This window comes from Mobula birostris, chromosome 2 (assembly GCF_030028105.1).
Source record: "Mobula birostris isolate sMobBir1 chromosome 2, sMobBir1.hap1, whole genome shotgun sequence".
Taxonomy (NCBI): domain Eukaryota; kingdom Metazoa; phylum Chordata; class Chondrichthyes; order Myliobatiformes; family Myliobatidae; genus Mobula; species Mobula birostris.
This window is the reverse complement of record NC_092371.1, coordinates 219,280,729-219,296,272: the sequence shown is the minus strand read 5'-3', so window position 1 is coordinate 219,296,272 and position 15,544 is coordinate 219,280,729. Positions and strand designations below refer to the sequence as shown.

Genomic DNA, 15,544 nt, shown 5'->3' with positions numbered 1-15,544 from the left:
AGATAAAACGAACAGCAGTACCTAGCAAAGGCACAGTTTTTAGGAAAGCATCAAGCCATTTTGTAAATGCCCCAAATCTGCAACTTGCTTTAAGAAGTCAGAAATGAAGCTCAAGATGAACACAAAAATTAAAAAGGTGATATCAACAGTGTGAATATAATTCTCCAAACCACCTCTGATTATTTTCAACAGTTGCAAAATAAAATCTGAGGAATTAAAATAACCATACCTCTTCATTAGTTGGATGAAATGGTGAAAGAGACTGAACTGCTTTCTTCAGAGGAGCTGTCAGAGTTACACAGATTGTTTTCTCAATCAAGCAGTCTGGATTCCAAAGCAGAAATGCAGTGGTAAATCCTGTTATCTCACATTACTGCTTATTGACAGCACTGTCGGAATAACACACAAAGCGATGGCTTGTTGCAAGTATACAGGAAGTGAACAACATCTGCTTTCCTATTTAAGCGCAAGAGCATCTGTGTTGAGAAAAAAAACACAGGCAGTCGATGTAACCGCAAGGAGCAGCCCACCTTCAGAATGACTTCAGCAGAGCGCAGGCGAGTCTCCAGTTTTCAGACAAGAAAGGTGGTCCCATTTCCACCACCTTTAGATATCTGTGGGTGCAGACAGAATCAGAACAAGAACTAACAAGGTCTTATTTTACAAAGGAAGGTCTATCATCGACGGAGTGACTAGTCAGATGTTATAATTAGTGGTTGATTTTGTTTCTCCCTCCCCTTCCCTAGCAATTCTGCATCCTACAGGGAAGCTAAAAGCTGGAATGCGATACCCAGTGAGCAGTAAGAGCTGGTTGTTCACTCACATCGAAAATCAAATAGAATTGTGTGAGAGAAACAAATGAGTTCAAGGCCAGAAACAGGAAAGTATCAATGCTAGAATCCAAATTTGGATCCCGGACATGATTTTTTTTTAAAGTAACTACATAGTCAAAAACTGCTGATGGAACAACTAGCATAATATATTAGGTTAGTTAGTGAGGAAGGCAAAGAAAAGATTCATAAAATATGACTGAACAACTAATTGTTACGGCTTGCTTCAAAGTCCAGAAAGTACACAGAATTACAAATCCCTTTCTCAATTTAGCACAATATTTTAGAAAACTGATTTTATCTTTTATTTGTCGTTTTTAATAAAGCCATGATCCCTCTTCCAGAACGAAGCCATGCGTTGATACTGATAGCATCCCCAAGGCAAATGTTAACTACCCCCCCCCCCCGCCAACCCCAGCCGGATTATGGCAAATATGTTGCAGGTCATACATCGAAAACACTCAGTTCATTCATACCTCAAACAAATACTCAATTCTATGTGAAATGGCATACCTATATGCTTCAATTAGTGCTTTCAAAGACATACTACACTTTTTCCCTTGCCAGACATAGACAGATGTGACAAACTGACTCCTAGAATAAAGCAAAACATCTGATTTGTTACTGCAACACTCAAATTTCTAAACCTGTTCAGAAAAAAAAATTCTTACACTTCTTCTGTCTCAAGCTTAATTGAAACAGCCTGAAGACTTAAAACAAGGCTGGTTTATGGAAAAGAATTCTGTGTGGTCAATATTGTTTGTACTTCTTAAAATCCTTGCTGTATTAACTAACAAAAAACATTGAATTCTTTTATCAATAAAAAGTAACTCCCATTTACAACTTGTGCTTAAAGAAAGCTTAATTATCTGTGCCTGCACCTTTTCGCACAAAGATAATTATTGTATAGCTTTTCTCTGGGTAACTTGCGCAGTCTTTGATGCCTTGAGAAGAAATGCATTAACATTTGTAATAATACTTGGTGTTGTGTTTTATTTGTGTTGTTTCCATGGTCACCAGTATATCTGAAGCCATCCTTTGAAGCAACAACTTTATAAAGGATCAAAGGCAAACTCTGAAATTAGTTCTCCACTCTGAGCTCCTCATCACTGGCCTGATACGTTGTTGTAATGAAGTCCAACATAAACCTGAGCAACACCCTCCCACCTTTCAGCATTTCTAAGAAATTGTTCCTTTAACAACTCATTAATCAGCTCTTCCATCTCCATCTACTGCCACTTGTTGTATGGCACTTTCCAACATTACCACAGGAGGTGCAATACCTAACCTTTCAACTCTTCCCTTCCCAACATTCATAGACTCTGTCTTTCCAGGTAAGAGAGTGATTTACTCGCACCTTATTCAATGCAGACAAGTGCGAGGTTTTCCACTTTGGTAGCACCAGCCAGTATAGGTCTTACACAGTGAATGATAGGGCACTGAGGAGTGCTGTAGAACAAAGGGATCTGAGAATCCCATAAGTCATTGAGGTTGCATCAAAGGTCATATAGGGTCGTAAAGAGAGCTTTGGGCACATTGGCCTTCATCAGTCAAAGTATTGAGTACAGGAGATGGGACGTAATGTTGAACCATAGAACCATAGAACCATAGAAACTACAGCACAGAAACAGGCCCTTTGGCCCTTCTTGGCTGTGCCGAACCATATTCTGCCTAGTCCCACTGACCTGCACACGGACCATATCCCTCCATACACCTCCCATTCATGTATCTGCCCAATTTATTCTTAAATGTTAAAAAAGAACCCGCATTTACCACCTCATCTGGCAGCTCATTCCGTACTCCCACCACTCTCTGTGTGAAGAAGCCCCCCCCTAATGTTCCCTTTAAACTTTTCCCCCCTCACCCTTAACCCATGTCCTCTGGTTTTTTTCTCCCCTTGCCTCAATGGAAAAAGCCTGCTTGCATTCACTCTATCTATACCCATCATAATTTTATATACCTCTATCAAATCTCCCCTCATTCTTCTACGCTTCAGGGAATAAAGTCCTAACCTATTCAACCTTTCTCTGTAACTGAGTTTCTCAAGTCCCAGCAACATCCTTGTAAACCTTCTCTGCACTCTTTCAACCTTATTTATATCCTTCCTGTAATTTGGTGACCAAAACTGAACACAATACTCCAGATTCGGCCTCACCAATGCCTTATACAACCTCATCATAACATTCCAGCTCTTATACTCAATACTTCGATTAATAAAGGCCAATGTACCAAAAGCTCTCTTTACGACCCTATCTACCTGTGATGACACTTTTAGGGAATTTTGTATCTGTATTTCCAGATCCCTCTGTTCCACTGCACTCCTCAGTGCCTTACCATTAACCCTGTATGTTCTACCTTGCTTTGTCCTTCCAACGTGCAATACCTCACACTTGTCAGTATTAAACTCCATCTGCCATTTTTCAGCCCATTTTTTCAGCTGGTCCAAGTCCCTCTGCAGGCTCTGAAAACCTTCCTCACTGTCCACTACACCTCCAATCTTTGCATCATCAGCAAACGTGCTGATCCAATTTACCACATTATCATCCAGATCATTGATATAGATGACAAATAACAATGGACCCAGCACTGATCCCTGTGGCACACCACTAGTCACAGGCCTCCACTCAGAGAAGCAATTCTCTACCACCACTCTCTGGCTTCTTCCATCGAGGGAATATCTAATCCAATTTACCACCTCTCCATGTATACCTAGCGACTGAATTTTCCTAACTAACCTCCCATGCGGGACCTTGTCAAAGGCCTTACTGAAGTCCATGTAGACAATATCCACTGCCTTCCCTTCATCCACTTTCCTGGTAACCTCCTCGAAAAACTCCAACAGATTGGTCAAACATGACCTACCACGCACAAAGCCATGTTGACTCTCCCTAATAAGCCCCTGTCTATCCAAATGCTTGTAGATCCTGTCTCTTAGTACTCCCTCCAATAACTTACCTACTACTGACATTAAACTCACCGGCCTATAATTTCCCGGATTACTTTTCGATCCTTTTTTAAACAACGGAACAACATGAGCCACTCTCCAATCCTCCGGCACTTCACCCGTAGACAGCGACATTTTAAATATTTCTGCCAGAGCCCCCGCAATTTCAACACTAGTCTCCTTCAAGGTCCAAGGGAACACTCTGTCAAGTCCCGGGGATTTATCCACTTTAATTTTCCTCAAGACAGCAAGCACCTCCTCCTTTTCAATCTGTACAGTTTCCATGGTCTCACTACTTGATTCCCTCAATTCCATAGATTTCATGCCAGCTTCCTTAGTAAATACAGACGCAAAAAACCTATTTAAGATCTCCCCTATTTCCTTTGGTTCCGCACAAAGCCGACTACTCTGATCTTCAAGAGGACCAATTTTATCCCTTACAATCCTTTTGCTCTTAATATACTTGTAAAAGCTCTTTGGATATCCTTCACTTTGACTGCCAAGGCAACCTCATGTCTTCTTTTAGCCCTCCCGATTTCTTTCTTAAGTATTTTCTTGCACTTCTTATACTCCTCAAGCACCTGATTTACCCCCTGTTTCCTATACATTTCATACAACTCCCTCTTTATCAGAGTTGCAATATCCCTTGAGAACCAAGGTTCCTTATTCCTATTCAATTTGCCTTTAATCCTGACAGGAACATACAAACTCTGCACTCTCAAAATTTCCCCTTTGAAGGCTTCCCACCTACCAATCACATCTTTGCCAGAGAACAACCTGTCCCAATCCACGCTTTTTAGATCCTTTCTCATTTCTTCACATTTGGCCTTCTTCCAGTTCAGAACCTCAACCCTAGGACCAGATCTATCCTTGTCCATGATCAAATTAAAACTAATGGTGTTATGATCACTGGAACCAAAGTGCTCCCCTACACAGACCTCTGTCACTTGCCCTAATTCGTTTCCTAACAGGAGATCCAATATTGCATCCCCTCTAGTTGGTCCCTCTATATATTGATTTAGAAAACTTTCCTGAACACATTTTACAAACTTTAAACCATCTAGACCCCTAACAGTATGGGAGTCCCAATCAATGTATGGAAAATTAAAATCCCCTACCACCACAACTTTATGTTTCCTGCAGTTGCCTGCTATCTCTCTGCAGATTTGCTCTTCCAAGTCTCGTTGACTATTGGGTGGTCTGTAATACAATCCCACTCATGTGGCCATACCTTTCCTGTTTCTCAGCTCCACCCAGAAGGACTCAGTAGACAAGCCCTCTAATCTGTCCTGCCTGAGCACTGCTGTAACATTTTCCCTAACAAGCAATGCTACTCCCCCACCTTTCATTCCTCTGCCTCGATCACATCTGAAACATAGGAACCCTGGAATATTAAGCTGCCAGTCCTGCCCCTCCTGTAGCCAAGTTTCACTAATTGCTACAACATCATAATTCCACGTGTCAATCCACGCCCTCAACTCATCCGCCTCCCCCGCAATACTCCTAGCATTGAAATATATACACCTCAGAAGATTTTTACCACCACTCACAACCTTTCTATCAGCGGATTTGCTTAAACTTTCAACATCATTTATTTTCATCCCAGCCACACTGTCAGCTCTGGCACTCTGGTTCCCATCCCCCTGCAAATCTAGTTCAAAGCCTCCCCAATAGCACTAACAAGTTGTATAAGACACTGGTGACACCTAACTTGGGGCGTTGTTTGCAGTTTTGGTCACCTACCTACCGGAAAGATGTGAAAAAGGAGCACAGAGAAAATTTACAAGGATGTTGCCAGGTCTGGAGGACCTGAGTGATAAGGAAGGATTGAATAGGAATAATAAGATTTTATTCCTTGGAACATAGAAGATTGAGGGGAGATTAGATAGAGCTATACAAAATTATGACAGCTATAGCTAGTGTAAGTGCAAGCAGGCATTTTCCATTGAGGTTGGTTGGGACTACAACCAGAGGTCATGGGTTAAGGGTGAAAAGATTAAATGTTTCAGGGGATCATGAGAGTAAACTTCTTCACTCAGATGCCATGAGAGTGTGGAACGAGCTGCCAATGCAACTGGTGCATACAAGCTCAATTTCAAATTTTAAGAGAAGTTTGCATAGGTACATGGATGGTAGGGGTATGGAGGGCCATGGTCCCGGTGCAGGGCGATGGGAGTAGGCAGTTTAAATCGCTTAGCACAGACTGGATGGGCTGAAGGGCTTGGTTCTATGCTGTACGTCTTTATGACTCTATTACATTCAGAGTTCACAATGTGACTACCTCTATATTAGAGAAACAAAACACAGATTTTGTTTATATCCATTTTGCGGGTGTTTGATCTTGATCCTGAGCATTCAATTTCCTTCCATTTAAATTCACTATCACACTCCTTCTTTCTGACCCCCCTGTCTGTGGCCTCCTGCACCGATACAACAAAGTCCAATATAAGCTCAGGAATCAAAGAAAATTACAGCAAAGGAACAGGCCTTTCAGCCCATGATATATGAGCTGACCATGGTGACAAATTAAACTAAACTATCTGCCTGCAAATGGTCCATATCTTCCATTCTGTCCATGTTCCTTCACCACCTCTGACAGCACGCTCCAAGCACCTATCACACTTTGTAAAAGAAAAACCTCAAACCGCATGTGTCCTTTAATCATTCCCATTCTTGTCTTAAAGCTGTGCCCTTTTGTATTTAACACTTCCACCCTGAGAAATAGTCTCTTGCTATTGTATCTATGCCTCTCATAATTTTCAAATCAAATCAAATCAAGTTTAATTGTCAATCAAACCAAACTATACATGGATACAGCCGAATGAGACAGTGTTCCTTTGGAGCTAAGGCACAGAAGCATACACGAGCATTCAAAATAATGAGGGAAAAAAACAAAGAATTTAGTCACATAAGAAAACAAATCTTTAGTCCATAAAAACACTTAAAAACATACAAACTTAAGCCTCTGTTATTCCGGAGTAAGCAAACTAAGTTTGTTCAATTTGTACTTGTAGGTGAACCTTTTCTACACCCTTTCCAAAGTCTTCTGTAATGCAGCAACAGAACTGCACAAAATATTCTAAATGTGGCCTAACCAAAGCTTTATACCACCACAGCATGACATCAGGACTCTTGTATTCAATGCCCCAACTAATGAAGGCAAACATGGAATCATGGAATATACCTTCTTATCATCCCTTCTAGTTGTGTTGACACTTTCATGAGCTTTACACTTGCACCCCAAGATCTATCTGTACACCAATGTTACCATGAACTTTCCTCTTACAATTGACCCCCAAAGAGAAACACTTCACACTTGCCTGAATTAAACTCCATCTGCCATTTCTCCTTCACTGTCTTCAGCTGATCTATATCTACTGTATCCTTTGACAACATTCTCACACTCTACAGCTTCACTCATTTTTGTGTTTTCTGCAGACTGGTTAATCTTCCCATATCACAAATAGCAGAGGTCGCAACACTAATCCCTAAGGAACACCACTGTCACCGATCTCCAGTCAGAAAAGCATCATTTCACCAATGCCTTCCACCTCCTATGATCCAAATTGTGAATCCAAACTACCAAGACACCATTGCAACTTTTTCTTCTGGGTCTGCCTACCAGGAGAGACCTTGTAAATTGCCTTACTAGAATCCATGTGGACAACATACACTGCCCTAATCTCAATCATCTTTATACCTCCTCAAAAATCTCAATTCGGTTTGAGCTGCATGACCTGCCTAATCACGTTGTAATGATTGTAATGCTTGTTCCTTATCAGGCCATGCTTTCCCAAATATCAGTAAATCCTATTCCTAACAATAGCTTCACCACCACAGATAGGGGGCTCGAAGAGCAGATGAGGCCAGTGTACATCAGCTATGATCATATTGAATGGTAAGGCAGGTTGAGGGACCAAGTAGCCTACTCCTACTCCTTATTTTCTTCAGTTTAACTACAAAGTACACAAATGAACACCAGTCTAACTTCGCCTTGTTAATAATTGAATCTAGCATCGTCACATTTTGACGGGATGAAAATCAGTCAAACATTAGAAAGATCATGCCTTGAATCTTAATGTTTGTTATGGAGTCACTGAAACTCATATTAAACAATAATGAATACTAGTATTTGCCCCTGGCAAAATATAGATATCAATGACCAACAAGTGGACTTCTTTCTTTAAGATTAATAGTGTGGTTTTAAGAAATCTTCCACTTATTCACAAGTCAATGCCTGACATTGTCAACAACATTGTGAATATAAATCCTTTAATTATTACTTCAGTAGAAACAGTGCCTCAAGGCACCAATATTCCACTTGAGTTTACACCAGGAATGTTGGATAATCTGTCAACTAAGTGATTGCAGCCCGGTTAAAGTCACTGAACTTCAATGAAAAAAGCCACAAATGGAAGATTCTGTGGCATTGAAATAAAATGTAAAGAATTATGAACATAAAAGAGGTGCAGGGGATCAAAATAGTTAAAAATGCATTTAATTACAATTCTTAATTTTATTCCTTTTACTTCCATGTAAATTACTTAGTTATTGTAATAATTCATGTGTTTCTGATTACTGAGAAGCTTCACTATTATAATATTCAGATTTACTTTATTAGCACTTTGCTAACTTTATCTCTTTTCTTTCAGTGATCTTGAAATTTTCCCATAAATGCCGACCCTCCCAAGAGTTAAAGAAAATTATCAAATACACACCACTTAACTGATAAAATTATGCACCAAGTGTTTGTGCAGTTGGGCTAACAACATAACTATCAAAACAAAACTCAATTGTTGCACAACAGGCTTCCCAGTTTTTGGTCAAATAAGTAACCCTCACTATCTTTTGGAAATGAGAAATGTCTTTTTACGGAGAAGGAAATGCAGCCAGTGAGGGAAAGAAAGGCACGGAAATATTCAAGGTCAGCCATATCCTCTTAAATATCTTCCAGATTTACGAAATAAAGTATTCAGTTTTAATTGGGCTTCTGTTTCCCGGCATAGTCTGAACAGGAAAGAATACCCAGGTGGTTCTCATTGAGCTCAAAATAACTGCAGTTAAACTAATAAATATAATTCACAGATGACAGGACTATTAGATAAATACAATTGGCAAGTTTGGGAGTGAAGGGGGGCTACCAAGATTCCATTCAATTCTGAACTCAGAAAATATTCCTAAACTTCAAGAGGCTGATAGAAATTTATCACACCATTTTGCCCAATGTTTATTAAGCAAACTCCAAAAGAATCCCACAAAGAATACTTTATTCCCAAACATTGAACAGAACATATTAATGAATTTCCTTTTTACTCCCTGGCCCCAGCACCCACAGGCAATAAATCATCCCCGAGTCCAAAATAGACCAATTAAGCAAACAGTTCTGGTATGTAATCAACAATGCTGAATAGTTACCTTTCTGCTGGTAGCTTCTTACACCAGCCTCTTCTACTGGGAGTGGCTTTTTGTTCCTCAGAAACTAGAAATGCATCAGTAATTTAGCGACATTGCCAAGAAACTCATTAGGATTTTCCCTCAAATAGCCTCCCCTTTTCTGCAGCAAACTGCCCAATGAGATGACTGAGATTGCAAATGCAGTGGTGGGAGAAAGAGATTGAATACAATATCCAAACTACACTCAACTATATATTATCATTTCCTATCAGCAGTATTATGTCAGCTTTGCAATTAATTTTGCATCTATTTGGTTGAGTGTTCTATTCCTTTCTATATTTGAATTAGGACTATTGATTGCAGCTAACATATTGGCTTTTTCCCCCCATTCAATTTACCCTTCTATCATTAGTGTCAGAGAGCACTATAGCACAAAAACAGGCTCTTTGGACCATCTAGTCCATGCCAAACTTTTATTCTGCCTAGTCCCACCGACCCACATCCGGACCATAGCTCTCCATACCCTTCCCATCCATTCTTACAACTTTCATTTTTAAATAGCTACAAAGTGTACAACAACAGCAAAGGTTGGGCGACGTCTAGTGTATGATTCCCAATTGGGAACACCACTAGAGATCAAATGCTCTAGTTAGATGAGCACTGCGGCAACAGAAGGCAACGGCAAACCACTGTTGAAATTTCTGCCTAGTCAATCATGGAAAGAAACAAAAGAAGGAAACCAGACAACAGCGTGAATGGGGTAGAGTCTAATCAACAGAACAACACTTCGCTCAGTAGGGGTAGTCTTGTGCCACAGGTGACACCAGATCGTCATCCAGAGACTGTAAGCAATAAGGAAAGGGCCAAGGGTAGTAACATGGAACACCCATACACTTTACCAGAAAGGAAAGTTGGACAACACATTAAATGAAATGGAAAAGTTGGAAGTTGATATCTTAGGCCTGTCAGAAATTAGATGGACCGACAGTGGCAAATTCACTAAGAGTAGTTCTCTGATAATGTATTCTGGAGGTCAACAGCATATGTATGGAGTTGGAATTATTTTAAACAAACAAGTATCAAAATGTCTTATGGGATATTGGGCAATATCCGATCAGCTGCTTTTAGTTAAATTAAGGGGTAACCCTTTTAACATTAGCATAATCCAAGTCTATGTACCAACAAATAATGCAGACGAAGAGGATATCAACAAGTTTTACTAAATCTCAGGATATAAAACTAGTCCTGGGAGATTTTAACGCCAAAGTTGAACAGGAAAGGGTTGATAACATAATAGGACCCTTTGGATTGGGGAGAAAAATTAAAACGGAGAAAGGTTTACTAATTGATGTGTCAGAAACAACCAGGTGATCACCAAATCTTGGTATAAAAACCATCCATGTAGATTGTGTACTTGGATTAGCCCTAGAGATAGAACAAGGAATCAAGTAGATTTCATTACCACCAATGAACGCTTTAGAAATAATATCACAAATTCTAAAGCCTACCCAGGAGCAAACTGTGGTTCAGATCACCATCCAGTAATAGCTACCATCAAAACAAAATTAAAGAAACTGAAACTTGGAAAAAAGAGTAAGAGGTATATGTTGGGAGAACTTAAAAATGATAGCATACTTAAGCAACAATTCAAGACAGCTGTAGAAGAACACCTCAACAAAAACGTAACAACACCTATTTGGGACAGATCTAAATATGCTATACAGCAATCAGCAGAGGAGATAATCCCAGTACAAACGATCCAACACACCAACAAGGGGTGGGTAAGCCAAGAAATTCTAGATCTGATAGAACAAAGAAGATTAGTGACAGACCAGACAATTGTGAAATATTACAAAGGAAGAATGGCGGAATCAAAAATGCAATGAAGTAGAAGGCCATATTAACCATAGCAAAGAAATGCACAAGAAAATTAAGGAAATTACTGGAATTATGAAAATCTCCTCTACAGGATGCATAAGATCAGCAGAGGGATCCATACTAACAGATCCAGATAAAGTATGTGAGAGGTGGATTCAGTATATAGAGCAGCTGTTTAAGAATAGAAGGGAACCCCCAGATATTAAACACCCTAATTCTGGCCCACCTATTACCGAAGAAGAAATAACTAAAGCAATGAAAAGCATGAAACATTGTAAAGCCACTGGAGCTGATGGAATTTCAGTGGAAATGATACAAGCCCAAGAAGATCTGGGCATAGGTATTCTTTTTGAACTGTTTAATGGCATATATGAGTCTGGTGTATTGCCTGACGATCTCTTGAAATCAGTATTTATAACTATGCCAACAATTCCTAGAACTATTGACTGCGAAAATTATAGAATAATCAGTCTTATGAGTCACATAATAAAGATTTTGTTGAGAATTGTTCTGAGTCGAATTAAAAACAAGTTGAGGCCAGAAACTGCAACATGGATTTATTGAGGATAGAGGAACTAGGAACACAACTTTCAAACTACGAATGCTTTCAGAAAGGGCAATTGAATATCAAAATGATGTCTTTTTATGTTTTATTGATTTCACTAAAGCATTCGACAAAGTGCCACATGAAAAATTATTTCAAATTCTCGCTAAACTAAACATTGACGGAAGGGACCAACAACTGCTTCAAAATTTATATTGGAACCAAATGACGGCGGTAAAAATTGATGATAATATAAGCAGTTGGACTAAAATTCAAAAAGGAGTTAGATAGGGATGCGTTGCCTCACCAGAATTGTTTAGTATCTACAGTGAAATGATTCTCAGAGAAATAGAAGACCTAGATGGGATAAAAATTGGAGGTGTTAACATCAACAATATAAGATATGCAGACAATACCACCCTAATAGCAAGTGCTGCATAAGGCCTACTAATCCTCCTCAACAAAGTAGTACAAACAAGTGCAGATTTTGGTCTAACCATCAACTGTAAAAAAACCAAATATCAAAACAGCAGGATACTCCCAATTGCCAATTGTACAGCAATAACCAAGAGATTGAACAAAAGACCAGCTTTAATTATCTTGGTAGCTTTATATCACAAGATGCTAGAAGTAAAGTAGAAATAAAAAGAAGAATTACCATTGCCAAAACCAACTTCCAGAAAATGAAGCAACACACATCAAAGTTGCTGGTGAACGCAGCAGGCCGGGCAGCATCTCTAGGAAGAGGTGCAGTCGACGTTTCAGGCCGAGACCCTTCGTCAGGACTAACTGAAGGAAGAGTGAGTAAGGGATTTGAAAGTGGGAGGGGGAGGGGGAGATCCAAAATGATAGGAGAAGACAGGAGGGGGAGGGATGGAGCCAAGAGCTGGACAGGTGATAGGCAAAAGGGGATACGAGAGGATCATGGGACAGGAGGTCCGGGGAGAAAGACAAGGTGGGGGGGGGGAACCCAGAGGATGGGGAAGGGGTATAGTCAGAGGGACAGAGGGGGAAAAAGGAGAGTGAGAGAAAGAATGTGTGTATAAAAATAAATAATGGATGGGGTACGAGAGGGAGGTGGGGCATTAGCGGAAGTTAGAGAAGTCAATGTTCATGCCATCAGGTTGGAGGCTACCCAGACGGAATATAAGGTGTTGTTCCTCCAACCTGAGTGTGGCTTCATCTTTACAGTAGAGGAGGCTGTGGATAGACATGTAAGAATGGGAATGGGATGTGGAATTAAAATGTGTGGCCACTGGGAGATCCTGCTTTCTCTGGCGGACAGAGCGTAGATGTTCAGCAAAGCGGTCTCCCAGTCTGCGTCGGGTCTCGCCAATATATAAAAGGTCACATCGGGAGCACCGGACGCAGTATATCACCCCAGTCGACTCACAGGTGAAGTGTTGCCTCACCTGGAAGGACTGTTTGGGGCCCTGAATGGTGGTAAGGGAGAAAGTGTAAGGGCATGTGTAGCACTTGTTCCGCTTACACGGATAAGTGCCAGGAGGGAGATCAGTGGGGAGGGATGGGGGGGACGAATGGACAAGGGAGTTGTGTAGGGAGCGATCCCTGTGGAATGCAGAGGGGGGGGAGGGAAAGATGTGCTTAGTGGTGGGATCCCGTTGGAGGTGGCGGAAGTTACGGAGAATAATATGTTGGACCCGGAGGCTGGTGGGGTGGTAGGTGAGGACCAGGGGAACCCTATTCCTAGTGGGGTGGCGGGAGGATGGAGTGAGAGCAGATGTACGTGAAATGGGGGAGCAGGATCTCCCAGTGGCCACACATTTTAATTCCACATCCCATTCCCATTCTGACATGTCTATCCACGGCCTCCTCTACTGTAAAGATGAAGCCACACTCAGGTTGGAGGAACAACACCTTATATTCCGTCTGGGTAGCCTCCAACCTGATGGCATGAACATCGACTTCTCTAACTTCCGCTAGGCCCCACCTCCCCCTCGTACCCCATCTGTTACTTATTTTTATGCACACATTCTTTCTCTCACTCTCCTTTTTCTCCCTCTGTCCCTCTGAATATACCTCTTGCCCATCCTCTGGGTTCCCCCCAACCGTCTTTCTTCCCGGACCTCCTGTCCCATGATCCTCTCGTATCCCCTTTTGCCAATCACCTGTCCAGTTCTTGGCTCCATCCCTCCCCCTCCTGTCTTCTCCTATCAATTTGGATCTCCCCCTCCCCCTCCAACTTTCAAATACCTTACTCACTCTTCCTTCAGTTAGTCCTGACGAAGGGTCTCGGCCTGAAACATCGACTGCACCTCTTCCTAGAGATGCTGCCTGGCCTGCTGCGTTCACCAGCAACTTTGATGTGTGTTGCTTGAATTTCCAGCATCTGCAGAATTCCTGTTGTTTCCAGAAAATGAAACCCATTTTTACCAACAGACACATTTCTATGACAACAAGGCTTAGGCTATTAAAATGTTACATCTGGTGAATCTTGCTGTATGCTTCTGAAACATGGACTATAACACCAGCACTCTCAAAGAAACTTAGAAGCAACAGAAATGTGGTTTCTTAGAAGAATGCTGAAAATATCATATAGAGATAGGGTAACTAATAAGACAGTACTCCAATGTGCCCATACAAAAAGATCTTTAATGAGAACATTAAATGAGAGGAAACTTAAATTCCTGGGCCATGTCATCAGGAAGGGAGAAATAGAATGCCTTACATTATAAGGCCGTATGCCTGGGAAATGTGGAAGAGGAAGGCAAAGAAGAAAATATATGGACACTGAACTAACAGATCTAAGTGTGCGAGATATCATTGACGCTGCAAGGGATCGTTCAATGTGGAGAGCCATGATCGCCCAAGCGTGTAACACGCAAGGTACATGAAGAAGAAGAAAGTGGTTAGTTTTTTAAAGCATATCATCAACTATCATCATATGCTGTGTTGTATCACATAGGCAATCATGGTTTTTGACCATGATTGCTCATGGCAAATTTTTCTACAGAAGTGGTTTGCCAGTACCTTCTTCTGTGCTGTGTTGTTACAAGTGACCCCAGCCATTAACAATTCTCTCCAGAGACAGTCTGCTTGGCATCAGTGACAGCATAACTAGGACTTGTGATATTCATCATCTGCACCCATGGCTTCACGTGACTCTGATCGGGGGCTAAGCAGGTGCTACATCTTGCCCAACGGTGACCTGAAGGCTAGCAGAGGGAAGGAGCGCCTCGCACCTTTGGTAGAGACATATCTCCACACCACTACCCAATCATCAACTAGGATATTATTAAATAGGCCATTCATAAATAGATTAACAAACTGTACAGTATAGATTGAAACAAGGGCCCCCATAGAGCAGTACATTCATCCAAAGGAAGATAGAATTACTGCTTACTTTGCAAAATTAATAGAACAATACAGGTTAATTGATTAATTTGCATTCTGATAACCTTGTACATTATACATCACATAACAGTACAGAAACTTGGTACATTGAGCAAAAGCTACTGTATATATTAATTTTGAAAACAGACAAAACTTTCAAACATTCTCATTTTTGGAATCTTTCCTAATGTCATCTACTAACAGAAAACAACAATACAAGAGTGATATAATACTAATATTGCCTTTATTTTCCTCATTTTGTATCATTTATTAAAATGTATCTCAGTATCAATCATCACTTTACTGAGTGTTGTTCAGAGTTGTACCACGTTGATTTTTCTGGCTGAATGACAAAATAGGATCACTGAATTCCAGACAGAATTAACACACACAAAATGCTGGAGGAACTCAGTAGGCCAGTCAGCATCTATGGAAAACAGCACACTGTCGACGTTTCGGGCTGAGACCTTTCATCAGGACTGGTGAAGGGTACTACAACTACTACGTCAACTCAGGTCTGGGGGGCCGGCATCAGGCATGATGACAGACTCTTCACTTCTCCCTCTCCCTCATCAGTGTGTTCAGTTCATCTACATTAGC

General features: G+C 40.9%; 1 protein-coding gene across 3 annotated transcripts in view; it reads right to left on the bottom strand.

Moving 5' to 3' along the window:
- Positions 1-15,544, bottom strand: part of LOC140194082 (protein eva-1 homolog A-like) — a 309,431-nt gene that overhangs the window by 48,913 nt on the left and 244,974 nt on the right. The window contains exon 1 of one of the 3 annotated variants that reach the window (XM_072251499.1): positions 9,190-9,212. The exons of the other annotated variants lie outside the window; for them this stretch is intronic. The gene's annotated coding sequence lies outside the window, so the exon portion shown is untranslated. Of the gene's footprint in view, positions 1-9,189; positions 9,213-15,544 lie in introns of those variants that run through there. 3 annotated transcript variants of the gene reach the window in all.